Consider the following 22,446-nt stretch of genomic DNA (forward strand, 5'->3'; position numbering starts at 1 on the left):
CAAATTGAGTTGCTACCACTGATACAAATTTATAACGAAGCTAACATTAATGACAAAATAAACTGTCTAGTTAGTTATTTTATTAATAATATACACTGGCAGCAAATAACAGGTACGGGTGTATCTGCTAACTTGCATATGGTGCTTGTAATGTTCACATGTGTACGAGTATGAGTATATGTATGTGCGCGAATAATAATATCTTTTGTTAACTATAAAATATAGGCGCCATTTAATTAGTAGTTAGCGGTCGGCTGTTGGCGATGTGGTGACTGAAGATTTAAGTTAGTTACGCATTTTAAAGTTATTTTAAAAAATTGAGCGCGTTTTTAATTTTGTAAGCATTTTTTTTCTTATTGAAAAGAGTATGCAGTGGGATGGCACACATTTGTTTTTTTATGCTACCTCCTATTTTTTTATTTATAATTTAATATTTGCCCGTACGTACCACAGTTGCTATTGAATATCCGAGAGAGAAATGTACTACGAATAATATATAATCTCCTCTTTTGGTTTCACTTCACAAATTTCAAAAAAATTATAAATGCACCCTGTATTTGTATTGAAGACAACTTGAGAGTGTAACTAATTATCTTTTATTTAAAACAAAATTTAATGAAACTTCACGAAGCTTTACACAACATTAATTTACATAATATGTGTAAAAAATCATTCAATAAAATCTCCATTAGCTGCAATAACCCACTCGATCCATGTCCGGAAACGATTGCATACATACACATTGACCATAACGGCATTAATTGCAGCCTTCTGAGAATAAATGGTGGATGGAAAATGAGGATGCTTATAAGTTTCACGCTCAACTACGTCCCATACGTAGTAATACAGGGGATTAAGATCTTGGTAGTTAGGTGTTATGAGGTCATTAAGATTTTCAGCCGTCCAATATTGTGTCCGCATCGCTTTGTGTGAAGGGGCAGAGTCTTGCTGAAAGATGTATGTGCTGTCACCGCGTACACTATCAATTCAAGATTTCAGTATTGTCTCTAGAACATCGATATAAGCAGCAGAATTCACTCCGATTCCTTGAGTAAAGAAGTGTGCTGACATGACATATCCTTTGTTGCTCAGAACTCTTAAAACCACAACAATGACTAGAAACTGCGTGTGCATTACAACCGGTTTTTTGGTGTTCGTCATAAAAAACCTGTAACATTTCAGGCGATTCAGGGTGTCTCACATTGTTGAGAAGGCGTTTTGTTCGGATAACTCACTGTTCTCGTGTTTGCTCCGACATAAACTGCCTCATAACGTAGGATTTAGACCAGATAATTTCCTCGTGTTTTTTGTGTTTTGCAACAGATTCCGTATCGCCGCCTGATTGTTCCAATTCTCGGTGAACCTTATGAATGAATGAACGATCGCATATATAAAAATTTTAAATTTTAAAATCCGTATGATTTGCACATACATATGTATGCCGACGACAACCGCATGTCATTTCTTTTTTTGAGTTCAATTGTATAAGTACTCCCCCATGGATTTTCTAAAAAATGGCAAAAAAATAAGTTTCGGGAAGTTATAGCTACATTTTTCGTGTCCTCAACTACCGTATGCATCCTGTATAAATATTATATGTATGCTTGAGGTTTATATAAAGTAAATATGTACTAAAATTTAATGAGCTACAAAAGCTTTTTACAAACTAATTAAATATTTTGAAATTTTTAAGAGTATTTAATGAATTTTTTTGAATTTCGTACAAAGTTTGGAGTTTTGAAATGATTTTGTTAAAGAATGAATTATATTATTACTGAAAATTAGTTGCAGCTAATAAAAAAATGGCGGCCGCCGTAGCCGAATGGGTTGGTGTGTCACTACCATTCGGAATCCAGAGAGAACGTAGGTTCGAATCTCGGTGAAACACCAAAAAAGAAAAAGTTTCTCTAATAGCGGTCACCCCTCGGCAGGCAATAGCAAACCTTCGAGTGTATTCCTGCCATGAAAAAGCTCCTCATAAAAAAAATATATATATATCTGCCGTTCGGAGTCGGCTTGAAACTGAAGGTCGCTCCATTTTTGGAACAACATTGAGACGCACACCACAAATAGGAGGAGGAGCTTGGCCAAAAACGCAAAAAGGATGTACGCGCCAATTATATATATTATATATACATAGGTATAAATAAAACAAAAGGTTTTGGGTTTTGATTTTAAAAAGAAAGCATTTTTGTTAGGGTTTTTTTTGTTAAAGAATGAACTATACTTTTAGTTAAAAATTCATTTAAAAAATTTTATTAAAAACAACGAAGAATTTTTTTTAGTTTTGATTTTCTACAAAAATAAATTTTTGGATTTTGAAAAATGAACTTCATTTTCACTGAAAATTTGTTAAAATTAAAAATGTATAATGGCAATTGGTGCGTGCGTCTTTTTTCGATCCCCAACAATTATATATTTTTGTAAAGTTATTATACATAACAAGAAATGGAAAAGTCAATAATTTTGTATATTTCCCCCAAATTAAAAAATTGCTTATCAACCTGCTTTTCACCTGTTACGAGCATTCAGAAACCAACTGGCATTGGCCACTGCACCATCACCACTACTACTCAATACCTTAGTTTATCATCCAAATGAAATCAATTTTAATTTCCCGTTTTTTCACTATGTAACAAATCATGCTACACCCCTACACTTACATATATCTATGCAAAATCCTCGTACGCCACTTGCCGGAAATTAGTTAAAATATTCATTGAATAACTCCTTGTTAAGCTGATTGACTATTGACTTTTATTTTGTTTTAAAACCATAGAAATAAATAAAGTCCTTTTTGCTGCCCTGCCCATCCTGTGGTTGTCGAATTCGATAAGCTAAAAGTTGTGTTTGTAGTTTGTATGTGGCTGAATAAATAATTTAATTTAGTTTTATCTAACGTATATTTTTCTTAATCCTTTTTGCAGCAGCTAACAAGCAAGCACACATACAAACCTATATACATATATTGAAGAAGAGGAAGAGTAAAAGTTGAAGGATGTGTTTAAGTGAAACGTCGTTTGGCGATATAAGGAACTGAAGTAGAAGGTGAGTGTGAAGCATGTATACGTTTTTAATTTAATTTCCGACACATATACACAGACTTACATATGTGTCCTTAGGTTAATAGATTTTAGAATTTCAGAATGACACTGTACAACACCAAAACTTTAACAGAATTCTGATAACGGCTTATTGTAAACGGGGCTAAGTAATAATATTTGTCCTTCATCATTTCTGCAGCTTATGCGTGAATTTTTGTTTTTAGAGTGCTTTCGAGAGGAAATATTGTTTCTAGTATTTCTCTATGACTAGCAATATTGGGAGGATTGATGAGCTTTGAACGACAATTGTATGACGGAAGACTATATAGCGAGTCTTATCTCTTACAGCTCAAAGTAAAAGCTTTTCAATTAATTCTAGCCTATCTGGCTTAAGATAAAACGGTGTACAAAATCACCGCTCTAAAAATATCCTGCCGTTATATCGGATGTTTTTGTAACTGCGTGAGAACTATCGATATCGATAATTATGGTTTGACAGCTGAGAATGGCAAACCGTGTTGACATTTCTGTTCAGTAAAGTTCGGCAAGTAGTCATGAATCGTTTCACCCCAGATCAATACTTCCAAATTGTGAAGCTTTACTTTGAAAAAAAAATATAAATAAATAAATCTGTTCGCGAAGTTCATTGAGCGCTTTGTCCATTTTACGTGTGGTTTACGTGTTTAATTTACTGTTTCGATGCAGTGAATTAAAAACGTGTAGACTTTGATTAAAACTACCTATCTATCCAGAATTAATCCCGACTTGTTCAACATATTTCCGGCATATGAAGGTACCCCGTACGATACTAACCACCCACCTAACGCCCTTTTCGTTTTTAAGCAAACCCTAAGCCCTGGGTTTACCGTTAGATTAGATAGACGACGACTATGTCGTAGTTGGGATTTATGAACTGCTACAATAGCAACAAAAAGAGCCAAAGGTAAAGGTCCGTTGTGATAACTCAAATTTAATTGTTCTCTTTGCTCAGCCATATAAAAGGTGACGAGTTAACAATGATAGTTGAAATGAAATGAAATGATAGTTTCATATATTTGAGCAACTGTTTAAATGACCAATGAGATCTATGTTAGGTTACGGTGGTTGCCACTTCACATGAGGATGTAGTGGTAGACCTGGAGGCCCATTGAGATACCACTTGTTTGGGCTCAAGTTTCCCGCTTCAAAATTTGGGGTTTACACGCTTTTTGGGTATTTGGCCGAGCTCCCCCACTTATTTGTGGCGTGTTTGTTGTTGTTGTTCCACAAATCGAGGGACGATAGATATTTTTTATGAGAAGCTTTTTCATGGTAGAAATACACTCGGAGGTTTGCCACTGCCTGCCGAGCGAAGACCGCAAAATGACTTTTCTAGCATTTTTGTGTTTCATACACGGAGGCCCGAACCTACACCCTTCCGAATGGTAGTCACGCACCAACTAACTATCCAAATGCTATAACCTGCTTTTGCACTGTACAAAACAGTTAAACAGGAGATGAAGAATATTGCATAAAACATTCCCTAAAAATTGTTGACGAATGCTGCTGAATACTCGTATGCAATCAATGGCCGAATATAAATTTCTTCATCTAGGAAGTATCTACGGCTCCGATAGATCTCAACGATATTAAATATATCCTACCTTCTCAGAGAGTACACGCTTCGGGATCACTTCCAAAATCTTTCGACCAAACCCGGCTATTCATATGGTGTATGCTTACTTACTTAGCTTACTAGAATGGCCGATGGCCGATCTGGACCGCTACCAAAATATTGCCCCAATTGACGCCAGTAGAAACCACCAAGTGCGGACAGATCGTTGTCGACTTGGTCTTTCCAGCGTAGATGAGGACGTCCTTTCTTGCGATTTCCACCAGTACATTTCACAAAGAGCACATTTTTTGCTGGAGTTTTATATCCATTCGCTCAAATTCTTAAAAAAGCAGTTTGCAAGTGTGATTTCTCTCAAATGAACGGCTTAGGTTAACATAGGATCTACTCTATCAAAACTAGTCACAAATACAATGAATAATCAATCTGGCTCTCTGACATTTCCCATTGAGCCTTACCTCTTTGGCCATAGTTTCAACAACAACATTGCAATTCTTATAATATTCACCTGAGTAAATTGCTTTCAAAACTATGCGAAACTTCCTAAGCAGCCAAGAATATTGGAATACAAGACTACGTGGATTGAAGCGCAATTTCGATAGTAAATTTACCGTAACCTAATTTTAGAGAAGCTATTTCCAAAGGAGCACTGAGCGGAAAGGAATAAAATAGTCGAATTTTATAAATAAAAGTCAAAAGTTTGGTTGTAGAAGGGAATAGAGCCACGAACTTCAAACCTAATATGTATATGCCACCGTCACACAAACTGCTGCCAGCAGCTGCCCACATAATCACACACATACACACATGCTTATTATCCAATACACAATACTAATGGCCTATCACTCACACAAATCTATTTTCTAAATAATTCCCCTCATCCAAAAAAAAAATGCACAAAACAAAGGAATCGAAATAAATATAAAAAATGGTCAGTGTTGTGCAATAGGTGTTGGCGAATCTTCTCCACACGTCGACCAACTATCAGCTGTAGCCCAATAAAGTGAAATAATTGCACTGGTTGTGAGCGGCCTGTAGTAATACATATATCGCTTCAATGGCAGTGGGCAAACGCGGAAAAAGTTAATCCATGGTTAGCAAATAAAAACTCGCTCGTCGCTCGCATTGCATTCAGCGGCAAACTAGATTGCAGTGCAGCGATAGAGGCGTGTCTCCGGAGTCGCCGGAGCACTAGTACAAAGCGCGACTGCTAGCAACGTCCACAAATAGTCGAATTGGATTCGATTGGATTCGACTGAGTTTTGTATGCGATGAAATTTGAAATTTTATAGCGCGACTCTGATGCAATGCGCCTTGCTTGGCCAGAGACGGGGTTGGCTGAATGATATAAATTACAGTTTCAGCCTAGCGGGCTGCTGCCACCCGCTCAAGTGGATTTAGTTTTATAATTTCATTTCTAGGTGTTTTATTATTATTTTTTTTCTTTTCATTTGTATTTGTTTGTGCGCCAAATGCTACATTCAGCCGCAGCTAAAGATACGGCAATGTTGCGCAGGCGCACACTGTTGCATGCCTCCATTGTACTACGGAGGTAATTGTAAGGCAATGAATCTGCTTTGCCATCGTCAGCGTGCTTTTCAAAGTTATTGTTGTTGCCGTGTGCTATATGCAATACAAGTATATTGTGTGCAATATAAAATGGATGCTCTTTTCACCACTAAGATATTCCTTGAAATTGTTGTTTTTATTATTGTTATTTACTTTTCACTACAACCCCAACGATGCCGATGACGATGACGGCGAGCATTACGCTGAACGACTTTTGTCTGCTGTTTGGAAAATTGGAACCCAACTACAAAATTATGAGCAGTTACATGGAAGAGGAGGCGTCTGGCGGCACATGTGTTTCGTGGTTTTTTTTTTTATATTTTTGTTGCTGTCAGTGCACCATGGCGGTGGTGGTTTTGGTGCTTATGGCTGTTTCTGCGGGCGCATTAAATGTAAATGGCAACGCGTTCGCGCATTACAACTATTTTAGGCTCTTAGATACTGCCAATTTCTGTTCAACCATTGTGAGGGAAAAATGTTAAAGCAAAATACACAACAACAAAACTTTTTTTTCGTACTTGTACACTACTTACACAAGTAACATAAAATTTTTATTACAACTAAATATTTTATGTTGTTACCACACATACCACGAACTGTCCATCCTTTCGAGCGCTGTTCATTTTTAAATTGCTATTTTTATTCTTATTTTATTTGCCTATTGCATAAATGCATTCGATGGTGGGAGTGTTGCACACAAAAATCTCATAAACTGTAAATACCACAGCTCGTATCCGAACAAATGCGCACATATATACACTCACCTACATACACACGGATAAGCACTTAAAACGCTTCCAAACACCTTCATCAGTTCCATAGGCAGTCGAGAGATTTGTCTCGCTTGCGGTGTCTAGTCTGCCGCTCGGCTTGTTTGATTTAACGACTGGGCCGGCTGCAGTTCGCGCGCCTGGCATTTTTGCCCTCCTCACCGATGTTTTTGTTTTTTGTGTTATTCATTTTCATAAACGAGTACCTGCGCATGTAATGACACATATGCATGTATGTACTTTTATGTTGCTAGCTCACCTTCGCCTATTAAATGCGTTTTAAAGGTGTTTCCGGAAATTTGAAGTTTATTTTAAAAATATTTACGCAATTAGTGTTGGCAGCGTAAATTAGCACAAAACTATGAAAGCTGTATGAAATACGGGGGATACAGGGATAGGAATTTGTTTAGGCACGCGTGCTACGTGCTTGCGTGCAGGCATAATTTTTTGCGAAATTGCTTGGAAAGTGGAGCGAAGCAGAGGTTAAGTATACGACCTGCCCAACGAATTTGAATAACATTGTACGAAAAAATCCTACTTTTTACAGAATATTGCTTTTCATATCTATCGATCCTGCTCATTATTGTATGTAAAGGGTGATTTTATAAGAGCTACAGGAAAGTTTTTCAAAAAAACCCACGTAAAATTCAGTAAAATGCAGGAATTTTTTTATTTAAATCGATAGTACAGTCCATATAATTTAATGTTTGCAGATTATTTCATGCAAATATTGACCGCAACTGCGCTTCAAATGGTCCATCCGCTTAGTCCAATTTTGGCATACTGTTTCCATTGTTTCGGCCGGTATCTCACATATAAATGCCTTAATGTTGTCTTCCAATGCGTTAATTGAAGCAGGCTTGTCTGAATAGACATGAGCTTTAACATAGCCCCACAAAAAATAATCGAAAGGCGTTATATCGCACGATCTCGGTGGCCAATTGACAGGTCCCGAACGAGAAATAAAATGTTCACCGAACTCGCCTCTCAACAAGTCCATTGTTACGCGTGCTGTGTGGCATGTGGCACCGTCTTGCTGAAACCACATGTCATGCAAGTCAAGCTCTTGCATTTTGGGCAACAAAAAGTTGGATATCATTTCACGGTAGCGCTCACCATTCACAGTTACGTTACGATTCACAGCATCTTTGAAGAAGTACGGTCCAATGATACCTCCAGCCCATAAACAGCACCAAACTGTGACCTTTTCTGAAAAGCGGGCCATAGAAAGTGGCCCGTCATCAGTTCAACCAGCCTCCTACAGTCCCCTGACAGGAGGGTTTGCGACAGTCGATCGGACATGACAGGTAGCATCAATTTTGTCCATCTGCAGCCTTTCTCAGCTTACCAAGCTCGCCTATGGGTTAGAATAACCCGTTTCCTAACCGTGACTTTGATGGCTGCAGAAGGGAGTGGCAAAACGAGCTCCTTGCCAAAAAAAGTTGGCCTCAGAACCCAGCCTGGCTAAAGAGTCAGAAATCTCGTTTCCCGCGATACCCACGTGTCCCGGGACCCAAGTTAGCATCAGGCTATTATGTCTACTGACATAGTTCAGCCTGGATTTACAGGACTACTAGCCTTTAAGTGGTTGGGGGGCTGTCTAAAGCCATGAGCGCAGCTTGGCTGTCGCTGCAGACGCATATAAATCTGTCTCTCCATCTGTTTCCCACAGCAAAGTTCATCGCTTCTTGAACAGCATACACCTCCGCTTGAAACACAGATGCATGCATTCCAATAGCAAAGTGCTCGATTCCACCGGAGCTGTGCTCGGTCCTGGAGCCATCCGTGAAAATGCGAAAACAGTGTTTGCCGAGTTCATTTTCTGATTTTAACCACAGTTGAGCCTCTGGCAGCACCACACTGTATCTCTTCTCAAGCACGACTCTGGATGGCATGAGTCAAGGAGCATGGCAAGGACCTTTGGATTAAAGTCCATGCCTACTCTCTTGTCCAGTGCCGTACAGAAGTCGTACCAGTTCCCATGGTGTTTCAGCCTGCAGATGGCCTTCAATGCCTCTCCTTGGATGAAAACATCAAGTGGTGGTAGACTAATCAGAGCATCTAATGACGGGCCTGAAGTAGTCGGGAAAGCTCCGACGCAACAGATGGCCACAGTGCGTTGTAGTCTCGATATGGTCAAGACTCTCTCTCATCCAGACCACTGATGCATCGGTGATAATAGGTCTTATCATAGCCGTGTAGATCCATAGGACCTTGCTAGGAGAAAGACCCCACGTTTTTCCAAAAACCCCCTTGCACTGCCAGCAGGCTGTCAGTGCTTTGGATGTCTTTGTTTCAACGTGTGACTTCCAAAGAAGTTTACTATCGAAGATTACTCCATGATATTTGATTTCCGTGGATAACTAGATTGTGACTCCTTTTAGCTTAGGCAGAACGAGTCCATCAAGCTTCCTCCTTCTGGTGAAGAGGCCAATACCAGTCTTGGTGGGATTTACCTATAGCCCAATCGCACAGCACCAAGTGTCAATCAGGTCCAGAGTTTTCTGCACCTTCCTGCAGATGTTCATAAGCAAAGGGCCTGTTACCAAACCGGCAACATCGTCCGCATTTGATTGTGCGTAGACTCCCGAGTCGTTTAAGGTGGTGAGTAGAGGATCGATCACCATGCACCAGACCAATGGAGACAGCACACCGCCTTGGGGGTCTCTTTTAACCCCGGATGACACCAGCAGATCTTCCTCTGTTCGTAACGAGACGATTCTTTGGGCCAGCATCGAACGAATCCAATTCACTACCACCCGGTCTACACAGTGCCTGCTAGCAGAGGTACACATACTGTCAAAAGAGGCGTTATCAAACGTCCCCTCTATGTCTAAAATGTGTACATAGCCCCTCCTGGCAAGCTCTACCCCATCAACAAGGTTTTGCAGTGCCAACTCGCAGAATTTTCCACTTTGATAGGCTGAAATTGAGACAGAGGGTGAGCCTTCATCGACTTCTGACGCTTGCGCAATTCCACCAATCGTTCGAAACTTTTCAGCATGAAAGAAGTCATGCTGATGGGTCTAAAACTGGGAGCCTAACTAATTTCGCCGTGTCACTCAGAGATTCAATACCGCTGCAGAATTCCCTATATGAGGCTTTTTTCGATTCCCGAATAAGCTTCTTGTAGTTTTTCTGTAGTTTCACGGTATCGCTCCCAGTCCTCAGCACGGTTAGTCTTGAGGGCCCTGTTTAGAAGCTTTCTCGACTCACGTCTCAACATCTGGAGCTCTCGATTCCACCAAGAAACGGCAGTCCGGTTAGGAAGAGGTCGAATTGGACACGCTGACTCAAAAAATTCATTCAGCTTCAATGGCTTGTTCTTTTCGAAGTCTTGGTGCTTCTAGCTAGTCTAAGTCTAAGCTTCTATCAGTCTGTTTTTCTGGGGTTTCTAAAGGGCAATGGCATTTGTACCTCCTCGCCACACTGAAACTCAATGTATCTGTGGTCTGAGCATGAATCTTCGGCAACGACTCTCCAGTTCTTGATTGACCACCCATGTTTTGAGTTTGATAGGGTGAGGTCAATCACCTCCTGCCTTCTAGCAGTTACAAACGTAGACTGTGAGCCCTTACTATGTATGTGTAGGCAAGAGGACGCGATAAATTCGAATAGTCGAGAGCCCCGTCCATTGCACTTGTTGCTGCCCCAGATTGTATGCTGGGCATTAGCATCGCAACATAGGATAATGCCCAGATTACACCGCTCACATAACCTCACGAGACTAGTGGCCCTCCCAGGAGGTGGCCCTATCAGAGCATCGTAAGAAAAATAAGCAGATGCAATCACTAACATTGACCATCCGCGTCACCTCAACCGCTACCAGGTCTTGGCAACAGAATTGCTCAAGAGGAGGATGGGATGATACTATAAGACCGGCCCTAGGGTACTCGAACTCCTGTCATATAATAACGTGGCCCCTTTCAACGTGCTTAAGCCACAGAGGCGGCCCCTTAAGACCCAGGGCTCTTGCACTGTTGTTGTAATGGCTACAAATGTTTTCGTATTGTTTATGAAGGTGGTTTTTATAATTTTTTCACTAATTAAAAAAATGATTTTGACTCATGACACTTATTTTGCTTCCATTGCTTGTATATTTGTAACAGCTGTGTAGTTCACAAGTGTCAAATATGATTGAAGTACGGCGACCTTTGCAAAAATTATAAATCTTCCGACAGAATGATTAATTGTGCGCCACCTTGCATGTTCCACTGTGGTGTATTCATGGATATCGTGCGTAAAATTTTGCACTTCACTCTTTTATTTTGTTAATCTGAATAGTATAAAATAAGAGAATCAGACCCTTAGGACTAATAGTGCCTATTTTTTCATATTATTAGCGTTTCTTCGTATTGAGTAACATTTTTGTAAAATTGTTTGGCTATAATATTTTTCTTCGCCAGAACCCTTTTAATTTTGTTGAGGCATAAGTAAAGGCAGTGACGCTGTAAAAAATGTTATTTTGGTCTCATACATATTTCGCTTTTATTACCTTCAATACACTCTGTCTTCTATTCCTATAACTCTCCACGTGAGTATCGTATTGATCGACACAGTGAGTAGGTATTTCTGCATTTTCCAAAAAAAAATGTTTGCTTTACGCCTTGGGACACTATCTCAATCTGCCGACTTGCACAATTATTTTCTTTCATTTGAATCTCTACTTTGCTGTTTATACATTTTTTTCGGGCAGTAGTCTCCGTAAACAAATGACTTGTCTTCCATATCATGTGCTCCGGTTTTCCCTTACTTAGTAAGGATCTTAATCAAGGCACAAAGCTCAATTTTCTTCACAGTTCTCATTTCCTGTAAGATTGAATTCAAGTATTTATAGTTTTATCGAGTCACCAGTTGCTTAAGAAATATACTCCTCAAAGTAATATTTCACCACTAGTAACTTTTATCTTTAGGATATCCATAAAATATACATACATTTTTATTTATGTCCAAGCTTTCGACTACTTCGAAGTTGTTGAATGCATTGTAAAAGATACTACTTGGCATATCAGCTTTTCCCACAGGTTGTTTATACGAATTTTTCTAAGTCAGAGTTTCACATTCAAGCCTTGTTAAAAAGTGAGTCTGCCTCATACTTCGCCCTTCTTCAAAGCAACAGATCGAATCGAAACTTTGGTAATCACACGAAAATTGTTAGAAATATATTTGGCTCAAACCACATTTTAAAATGTGTTCTAAAATGAACATATCAAACATTTTTTATTCTTTTGTTTTGCAATGTAAGACGCTTACCTTAGCTTAGTCATGATCAAGTTAACAAATTTTCATGTTCTTTTTTGTTTTTTGGCGTATTTTGTCTTTTTCGTAGTCGTACAACCAACGAAATACACTTTCCGGTAAACACCTTGGCTGAGGGGCGACAGTTAGACAGACAATTTAATTGGGTTTCTGTGTGCATACGAGTAGATATTTGCTTGTTTCCTTGTAAAAATAAAATCTGCATACCAAAAGGCATGAGAATTCAGACATTTTTCTTACAACGAACCAATGCATGCGCATATACATTCCAATACGTGTTTATAAAGCCAAGATCCCCTTCGCAATTTACCTTAAACTGCGATCGAGTTGAAAAGCTGGCATGTGGATACAAAAGGGGGGTGGGGGTGGTGGTAAAGATTAAAAAAGCGGAAGAAAAACAGTACGTCGCATCATCAACTGGTTTATTTCGGTTAATTTTCCTTTTTTCGTTTTTTTTGTTTTTTGCTACCCGAAAAGTACCATTTTACCATCCATTGAGAGTCGTGATGTTCCAGTAAGATTTTGCTTGTTGGTACATACATTGCATGTCACAGTTGACTTTGCTCTTGGCCTGTTTGCAATGTTTACGCTTGTTGTTGCGACAAATGAAAGTCTTCAATTCGCTGCTGCATACATTCTTGTTTTTGTATAATTATATTTACTGTGGCACATACAACGTGGCCTGCAACTGTTGAATTTGCCAATCTACGGTAATTTTGGGGGAATACCCTACATTTGCGGTACAGTTAGCCATTCGAAAAATTTTATGCTTAAAATATTCAAAGAAAATAGTTAATCTGGGACTCTGAAAAACTGATTTCATATCCCTTAAATTTTAAAAGTTTCTAAATTGACAACTTGAGGATAATGCCGAAGTAATAATTTTCAATTTTCCTGTTTCAAGAATTCAGAATTCAAGGTTTATTTGCGCAGACTACTCATAAAAATATTTAGAATATTCTGCTTCTACAGCCAGGGTAACTTAATTAGCAATTGAAATTTGATTATGGTAGAGCTCACCGAAACATTGAATATTAGTAAATAGTTCGAATTTCGTATGGCTGCTCGATTCAAAGTTTATTTTAACGTGCAAGAGACGCTTTGGGGTTGGCCGAAAGAATATTATAGAAGGGACTTCGCTTTCCAGTCTTGCTCAAAAACTGATTCTATCAAATTCATTCCACCGTACTGGATAACTATTCTGGATAACGTTTTCCCTGATTAATGTGGAGAGCTAATCAATGATTGTGTCTGGCACCTAAAAAGACATAAGATGTGAAATGGAAATTCGATGCTCTCAAAACAATTTGAGTGACCGTGAGGTCGGACAGCAAATATGCAATTGTGAAATTGCTCTGCAGCCATGAACAAACAAATACATATTTCGATAGGGAGATAGAGAGAGAGTAGACAAAAGTCTACATTTAAGAATAATATAATAAAAAAATAGAAATGCAAAATTGAATGTAATTTTGCCGTGACGTAATTCTAGTTTGTGAGAGGACTAAGAAGCGAGTGTCTAATTTGACAGCTTTTTTAAACAAATATAAAAGCTTAGGATAGGTTAATGTTAGTAAGGGAAGTAATAGAATAGGAAATATAAACAAGGAAGGATTTTAAACATGGGCAAACAATGAAAGCCGCGTAGAGGTATAGAAATGTGTGTAAACCTCCATATTCTCTTAAACGCGTATTACATAAGGAGGATATTCTAAGTCTTGCATAACTGCAAGAATAGCAAGAAATACGAAAACCCTATACCAAAAGATCGAAGAGAATGAGACAACATATTAAAGGAGACAACAATAAACAGCTAGTGCCCGATACCTATACCAGGTGAAAAACAAACTGCTCGACCATTCTGATGTTCCGACGACAGTTGGTCCACGTTACCAGAACGAACCTGATTTATATTGGGTCAAGAACTAGCACTCCGGAAGCATTCCCCAAGTAGTTGTAGAAATAGTTGATGTATATAGTTACAGCAACAAGAATCATCCTGTGTTGGAATCTGCAACAGTCAGTTATAGCTTTGAAGTTATTTGTGGCATAGTCAAGTAGATTCAGAGCTGATTTTCTGTTCGAAAATATAAAAGCATCATTATATTATATATAAGTATAACTCCTCTTGATCGTAGGTATTCAAAATTTTATTGCATTGTCTGCCAATTTGGCTTCAGAAACTCTAAGAACATAATTGCTTGGGCCCGGAAATTTGCGCGATTTTTTTTTCCTACAACTTAATGTTGCAATTTATAGTTGTCGTACATACAGTACTCGGTTATGCCTGAGAGACAAATATCGTCTAGCAGTGTTGTTTGTGTGCCTTGTCCAACTGAGTCTTGAAGATAAATCAAATTTGTTTAACCAGCTATCTTTAAAGTGTTTTGTTTTTTTGATTTCTTTTTTATTTTTTTTTTTTTGGTCGGGACAACTAGCAAGTGCATCGGACATTAATTAAGGCTATTGTACTACAATTGGATTCCCTTTTAATTTTCTTTAAATCTACCCGATCTCCGAAGAAATCTGAGTAGATCTCGTGGTGCTAAGGAGCCAAGGTGGTCGCTTCGTAACACATCAGTGGAAAAGACCTCAAACCTGATTCGAGCGAAGGCGGGGCAGACGCACAGAAAGTGGTCCGCCGTCTCATCCTCCTCTTCACATGCAGTCACTGGGTCTCAGAGTGCCCTGTCTGAGATGCCCACCTTTTTCCATGTGCTTCGCCCACAGAAAGTGGCCCGTCATCAATCCAACCAGCTGTCTGCACTCCCTTCTGCGTAATAACAGGAGGGTTTGCGACAGTCGATCAGGTAACATCAGTTTAGTCCATCTGCAGCCTCTCTCAGCCTGCCAAGCTCGCTTATGGGTTGTAGTAACCCATTTACTAACCGTGGCTTTGATGGCCGCAGAAGGGAGTGGCAAAACGGGCTCTGGGCCAAAGAAGTCGGCCTTAGAGCCCATCTTAGCTAAGGAGTCAGAGGTCTCGTTTCCCACGATACCCACGTTTCCCGGGACCCATGTTAGCATCAGGCTGTTATGTCTGCCGACATAGTTCAGCCTAGATTTACAGGACTCGACTACCCCTGATGTGGTTGGTGTGCTGTCTAAGGCCATGAACACAGCATGGCTGTCGCTGCAGACACATATAGATCTCCATCGGTTGTCCACAACAAAGTTCACCGCTTCTTGAACTGCACACACCTCCGCTTGAACGAAGTCTTTAACGTCTTAAAGTTACATTTTTGTATGTTTCCTAGAATTTTCTTTTATATTCCGGCTAGAGCTCTTCGCAGTTCAAAGTGTTTCTATGTTGGTCACTCAAAATCTCTTTATGCTCGAAATTCTCCTATTACTAGAGCTTTAATTTAGTTTAATAAAATCTATAGATTTCTTGAGATAGATTTTTCATTTTCAAAGGTCGCCTATGGAAATTTTTTATTATAAATATGTATTGTAATTTAATTATACTTTCTCTTTTATGCCTATCAACCTAAAAATAAGAATCTATTATATTCATTGGCTTAATAAATAAATAAATTCGCGCATGAATTTCGAAACACTGTGCAAACTTCCAAAGTTTCTTCTGTAGTTTTCTCACTACCTCTGTTTTTTGCACGCCTGTCACCACTTGTAGCTGGTTGTTTTGTTTTTTGCTCGAAGGTGAAGATTTGTACGATTGTAATTTGTAGGAAATTCATTTGATTACGAATGCAATGCTTGTGTTGATCGTGTTATGTTAACAATTTTCCTTTTTTTAATTTGCTTAAGCAGCAAAAACGTTCCGCAAACATTTGCTGCCTTTGCTGTGTTATTTTCCACTTTTTATCACTATTGTTATTTACTCTGCCTCAGCTGCTGTTGCTCTTTCGATCCACATTGAATTACTGCAATCATTCCACTCATTCTAAATTTCACTTCGCCTGCTAGAAAATCACAAAATCACAGCGAAACTCAATAACAACTACCTGAATAGCTTCCAAATTGGGTGGAAAATAAAGTAGATAATAAAAACGTGAAAATGGCATAATTTGGAGTACCTCGCCGTGATTAATGATGATCAGCCTCAACTGTTGACATTGACAAGATCATTTCTTTCCATGCATACATGCCATACATACCTACCCATAAAGAGATATGTAGTCGTACACTAACTGCTATGAATGAAGGCCGCGGCCAAGAATTTTCTGCAGATGCTTCTTAACTACTTCACACTTTTTTTGTCTGATTTTGTAATTGCGTTGATTTTCTATAAGCAATTCTTTATTCTTTCATTCAAAATTACGTTGGGATTCTGTTTCACTGGACAGCTGCAAAGAGAAGTGGGGGAGTGGTTAACAAAAGTGTAGCAAGCCATCATTGATGGATTTAATGTTTCGTCTTGTTGCGCATACGAGTATGAAACGAATGCGGAGTGGTCGGTCATCTATGGGTATCGCAGCGATGGGTTAACGTACGGCAAATGATGTTGCCTAGAATTTTTCAACAGACAGCGGGGCATAGTTGATATGGAATTCAGCTGGATTTCAGATAATTAGTTTTTATTGATTGAAAAGTGTTTTTAGTGATTTTTGCAATGAAAAAAAAAATGCAGAAAACAATAAAAAGAACTTCATTGTTAGAAAACAGATTGCCCTGAAATGTGGTTGCTAGTGTGATGAAAACCAATGTCAAATAGTTGTTTAAGATTAAGTTTTCTTTTTAATATTCAAGCGCTTCGGTTTGCAAATAACACAAGCTCGTTTCTTAGATTTCGGAAGAAAAAATCTAGCATACATGATACGCATACCTGCATACGTTCTTCCGAGTAAATCTACCTATTCATTAAAGGATGAAAATTCTATTTTTGGTATCGCCACCAGAGTCGACTTGGATTTTTCCATTACTTCCTTTCATTTCAGCTATTCAAATGCCTTCCCAGTTTCTTGACTCGACCAAACAGGCAAAAATCGCAGGAAACCATAGTGAATACGATGGCTGTTGGATGGTATTCGTTTCATTCTTGGTAAAAAACCCACGGATAATTATGACACTGTGCGACGATGCGTTTTCCCCCACCTATCCTTTATTTTTTGGCGAACTGCTTCACGTAAACGTCTCATAATGCCCAAATAATAATCTTTATTAACTATCTGGCCATCTGGCAAAAATTCGTGGTGTACTCTACTGATCCATGAAAACCGTTACTCAAAATGACGTGGTTTTTTTATCTTAATATAGTTCGTTCGGAGCACTCCACTCACTCGTCTGATGTCTAGATTGAGTGTCGTACTCATAAATTCACGACTCACGATCTTTTTTGAAGCGTTCAGACCACTCCTAATCGTTGTTTTCTTTAAAGTATCATTACCGAAACATTTCTAAGGTTTTCGCACCATTGAATCCATTTTTAACGCAAAATTTAATACAAAATTGTCGTTGCAAATCCAAATCCATTTTTAAAACTGTGAAAAATCTAAAATCGTAATAGGAATGTTAATTACAGATGTGTCAACCTAATAAAAAAAACAGAACTCAAATCAGTTGACTTAGAGCGTAACTGAGCGGTAGTTCCGGGAACTTTTTGATCAAGGTGGTATAACCTCACTAACGGAGTAGGTGTATGTGTGACTACTAATCGGTGAATGCCGTACTCTGTGCCAACCACTAAGTGATGAAAATGGTAATAGCTTTCGCCCCTTGACAAGCAAAAGCAAATCTCGGAACGTTTTCCGCCATGAAAAGACAAACGCTGATTGGAACGACCAACATTAAGACGTTTACTGAAGCACCTAAAAAGTACCCAATAATACAACGTTAATTTCCGCGGATTTAGTGATAACTTGGTAACTGGTCACACTTCGTAAACAATTGTAGTTCTTCAGTTGTAGTTGCAGCGTATAGCACTTTTGGTTTAGTTTTATGCATAATTTTCGAAAGGATATTTTTTAAGTGCAGTTGGGAAAATCGATCTGCGAGGATTTTTTGTTTCGCAATCAGAGCAAATAAAAACTGCTGTCCAATATCAATATTTTCAGACCTCTCGAGTGCTTTGGGTGCATTGTTAATCTTATATATTTAAGGATTGCTTTTGAGCTGGAGGAAATAGCATAAATCTAGCTGGTTTTTTGGCATATAAGTACTGTATACATAGGAGTACAGTACTGTGTAGGTAGGAGAATAAATACTTTTGAAAATCCAGCATTTTAACGCCAAATTTATTAAAAAAATAGGTCTTAGAATAGAAAAATTAATGTTCTATAGTTTTCCACCTCTTTTTATAATTTTAGTCACGAAATGATTTAGTTGGGCTTTGGGCAAAGATGGTATCATCTTTTGTTTCTCTCTCACTTCCCCGCCATCCCAATATCTTATTGATTTTTTAGCTTTATTGCAAATTTTTTTAGTGCTAAAATAGCGCAAAATGTCTCAGTTCATAAAGAACAAATTGTAAAAATTATGAAAATCGTAAATTGAAAGACACGCTATAAAATTTGAGCCAGGCCAGCCATCCAGAACAAGTGCTAGGGCAGTATTTTGGGAAATATTTTAACTACAGTCTTATATGTACGAGTATATGGTATTCTCATATGCCTAAAGTACCGATTCAAGCAAGAATCATCGACTTTGCGACCTTCTAAGCAGGGTTCCCTCATAACAAAAAATGTTAACCTGCATAATTAGATTATATACACTTGCTGGACAACTGTATGTAACTGGTAGATTATTATTATTTATCTCCTCAGTAGTTGCGTATTTTACTTCTTTACAATATTAGTTTGGCTTTCATGAAAAATAGTCACTAATTGCTAAGAAATTTAAGACTGGTGTTACAAAAATTAAGAGCGCTACTTTAAAACTGGCAATTAACGTGATTGCACATGTATAAAACAAAAACAAAACGATGAAAATCAGTTTGGGGTATAAAAATCGCTTTAAAAATGATCGACTGAACACAACTACTGCATATTAAAAATCAATAACGAATGAAATGACATTTGAAATTTGGCAGTAAAATATTTTGTGTTCTTATTGTGGTGAATGAAGAAAAATTATCGTGGAAGATGACAAGCTGGCCATAACTAACCGTCGAGAGATTTGCATGCCACCAGCGCTAAGCCAATCCTCAAGCACGTGTACGAGTACAACTACAACAATAATATAAAAGCAGAAATATCAAAATGAAACTACAACAGCAATAATAAAATAAAACCAGAAGCTGTAATTTCATGAGAAGTCTAACATAACAGCAAAAACAACGAAGGCAATAAATACATATCCCCACACATATACTAGCGTAAGCATACAAATACTCATACAAACTCTCAACATCAAGCCTTAGAGGCAGGCATGTATGTGCTCGTACCTCTGATCGCCGACGGCAAAATGTTGGCCAAAAAACACAAAAACAGCATTGTAATGCAAAATCAGCAACTGTAAGCAGCAACAACAATCGTCGTTGCATTGCCAAGACACAATTTATAATTGGCGGTTGATGACATCCTTTTCGGTTACTGATACCAGCAGCAGCGGCACGTTTTGGTGCCACTGCTGTTGTTGTCAATGTTTTCGTCGTCTTCTTATTATTTTTTTTATAGGTACTCGTATAGGTGTTGTTGGCTATGGAGCATTGTTGCATTGTAAAATTTATATACTCACCAACTGGCTGTTTATAAGCTGCTTTGCGGGTGAAACCACAGGCTGCCGAAGAGAGAAGAAGTGGTCAGCGGGTTGAATTTCTTTGAAATGGAAAATATTTTCATTTCATTGCGCTTTCGAAGTGAAAATGACAGTTTAAAATATGCAGTTTTTTTCTTCTTTAATTTGGTATTCCATAGTACTTTATATTATGCGCCTTTGCATGATATTATACATGCCCGCATACCATATACATATATGCATAACTGTATTAGGGTGGTCCAAAAAAATTGCGAAGTATAACTTATTTTAAAATTTATTTTTTTATTTTGAATTTTCAATTTCATTCAAATGGCTTCCATGGCTGGCCTAATAATAGCATCTTCTGTCAAGCGAGTTTTTCAATACGTTTTCACGGGTATTGGCACTTATCTCAGCAATAGTAACGTATATTTCATCTTTCAAATTGGGATCGCCTATGTATGATATGTTTGACGTAACATATCCACAAAAAATACCCTAAATAGAGTCAAATCGCAGCTTCTGGGCGACCAATTGATACCATCGATTCGGCTGATTATGTCATGTTTAAAAATGTTGGAATGTTTTTAATATTTCCCAATTTTATTCAAGAATAAGTGTCTAACCACGAACTAATTTTTAACACATAACAAAAATTGGTATTTCAAATTCCAAATACTTATCTAGTGTCTCCGTATATTTGCAAATTAGATTTGAAAGATTTCTCTTTTGAAATGAGCGATCTATGAAATCTTAAAATGACCGTCAAGTTTGAATATGAAAATCGTTTGCTGATTGAAAAATGGTAATTGTTAGCTATGTTATATCAAATTTGAAAATAAGTCCCAGTTCACAAATGAAATGCCTGGGAACTTGATAGGCTTTACGGCGTCACTAAATATAATCGGTTAGAAAAAACTCTTGTCCAACATTGAAAGAAACCTCCGGAATGAGAGAAATGCCATTGTAATTGAGAATCTGACTACATTCAATATTTTGTCATCTTTTAAGGTCCTCATTAGTCCTTGAGCCGAATGCAATTGTTCACTTCTAGTATATTGAAATTCTCTGTACCTAGGAGTGAAGAATAGCATTCGGCTGTGGGTACGAAAAAGCGAATGCATTAGGTAGGTATCATTACTAATAGCACCCAAGACTTTTGTTGCCTTTGAAGCAAGGACTTAGAAGCGAAGACCTAAGGCTACGAGATAAAACTTGCACCAAACTGTCGGGTTACGTAGATAAATTCCTTAATGGGAGCAAAGGATAAATTAGGTTAATAAAGCACACAGATCATCTTAAGGCCGAAATCCAGACCTCATTTTCATGCCTATATAGAAATCATTAATCGTCATAAATCTGCAGTAATTTGACGTTTTGTTGACTACCCTAATGTACATCAAAATTATATATGTGTATATCGACCACTGAAACCCATTGTGATAGTCTGTGCTGATTTTCTTCCATTTTCAATACTTCGCCGTATTTTTCCTCCATTTTGGCGGCCTAGGAATTCTAAATTGTTTACTGTGCATTCATTGATTTTACTTTAAATTTGAATTTCATTTGCTATTTGACTTGCAAATGGTTATATATTTATACCAAGACTCCAAAGCAAATTAACATAAACGGTTTGCCGTTGTTGCTGTTTGTTTGGCTGCTCAACTCAAGTTCCGAGTACAAACAAAAAGCTCGTACGAGTTGATATTACATATACGCGCCTGGGAAATAACTAAATTGTAAGAAAAAACAATAATAAAAACAAAAAACAACCCAAGCTTTACAATAACAACGAACAAATGCACTACAGTAAACAGCAAAAACGCGAACGATTAAGCTGCAATAATGGCAACAATCATATCGCCATTTTATGTTTTTCGTTTTTAATTTTAAATATTCACTTCATATTTTTCATTGGTCATATATATACGTATATTTATGCCCTTCACACGAGGGTGTATTTATTAACTAATCATAAAAGAAATTATATGAAAACTGTGCATGCAACATTAAAAGCCTTAGTATCCTACACCCCACCGCAGTCCGATTTTTATGAGAAGCTTTCTCACGACAAATATGGCCTTAATATGAACCCAAAAGTCTGAAGTTTACCTATTGAACATCAATCAATATTAGAAAACCCATTTACTATAATTTTATTGCTTTAAACCCTAAGTGGAATTCGGATTCAAACATTCCATTCAGACAACTACAAGGTCAAAATTCAGGGTTTTAGAATGCTGCATTGTAAAATTGTTCTTAATAAAATTCTTTATGGCGAAATGATGTATTTCGAAATTCAGTATTGTCAAAATTCTGCTTTGGATTGATTTTCTGAACTTGTATAATTTTTCTTTGTTGTAAAGGATATATATCATACGTACATATTGGGCCGAAGGAATTTAGGCAGCTTAGAGTTCATTCCAGAATTTCTTTATTTATTTAAAATATCCAGGATTTTTACCCAAGAAAATATTGTAATGCAGAATTGGGAGTCACTCCCCTATAAGGAGTGATCCAAAGTAAATAAATAATTTTATAGTGCCATTGTGGTTTC

At 37.8% G+C, this 22,446-nt stretch overlaps 1 protein-coding gene across 3 annotated transcripts in view; it reads left to right on the forward strand.

Moving 5' to 3' along the window:
* The window catches only part of LOC129243825 (protein N-terminal asparagine amidohydrolase), a 163,028-nt gene that overhangs the window by 96,113 nt on the left and 44,469 nt on the right, over positions 1-22,446 (forward strand). For 2 of the 3 annotated variants that reach the window (XM_054881154.1, XM_054881156.1), the window contains exon 2: positions 2,928-3,048. The gene's annotated coding sequence lies outside the window, so the exon portion shown is untranslated. The remainder of the gene's footprint in view (positions 1-2,927; positions 3,049-22,446) is intronic. The other variant, XM_054881157.1, reaches the window with a different exon arrangement.

This window comes from Anastrepha obliqua, chromosome 4 (genome assembly GCF_027943255.1).
Source record: "Anastrepha obliqua isolate idAnaObli1 chromosome 4, idAnaObli1_1.0, whole genome shotgun sequence".
Lineage (NCBI taxonomy): Eukaryota > Metazoa > Arthropoda > Insecta > Diptera > Tephritidae > Anastrepha > Anastrepha obliqua.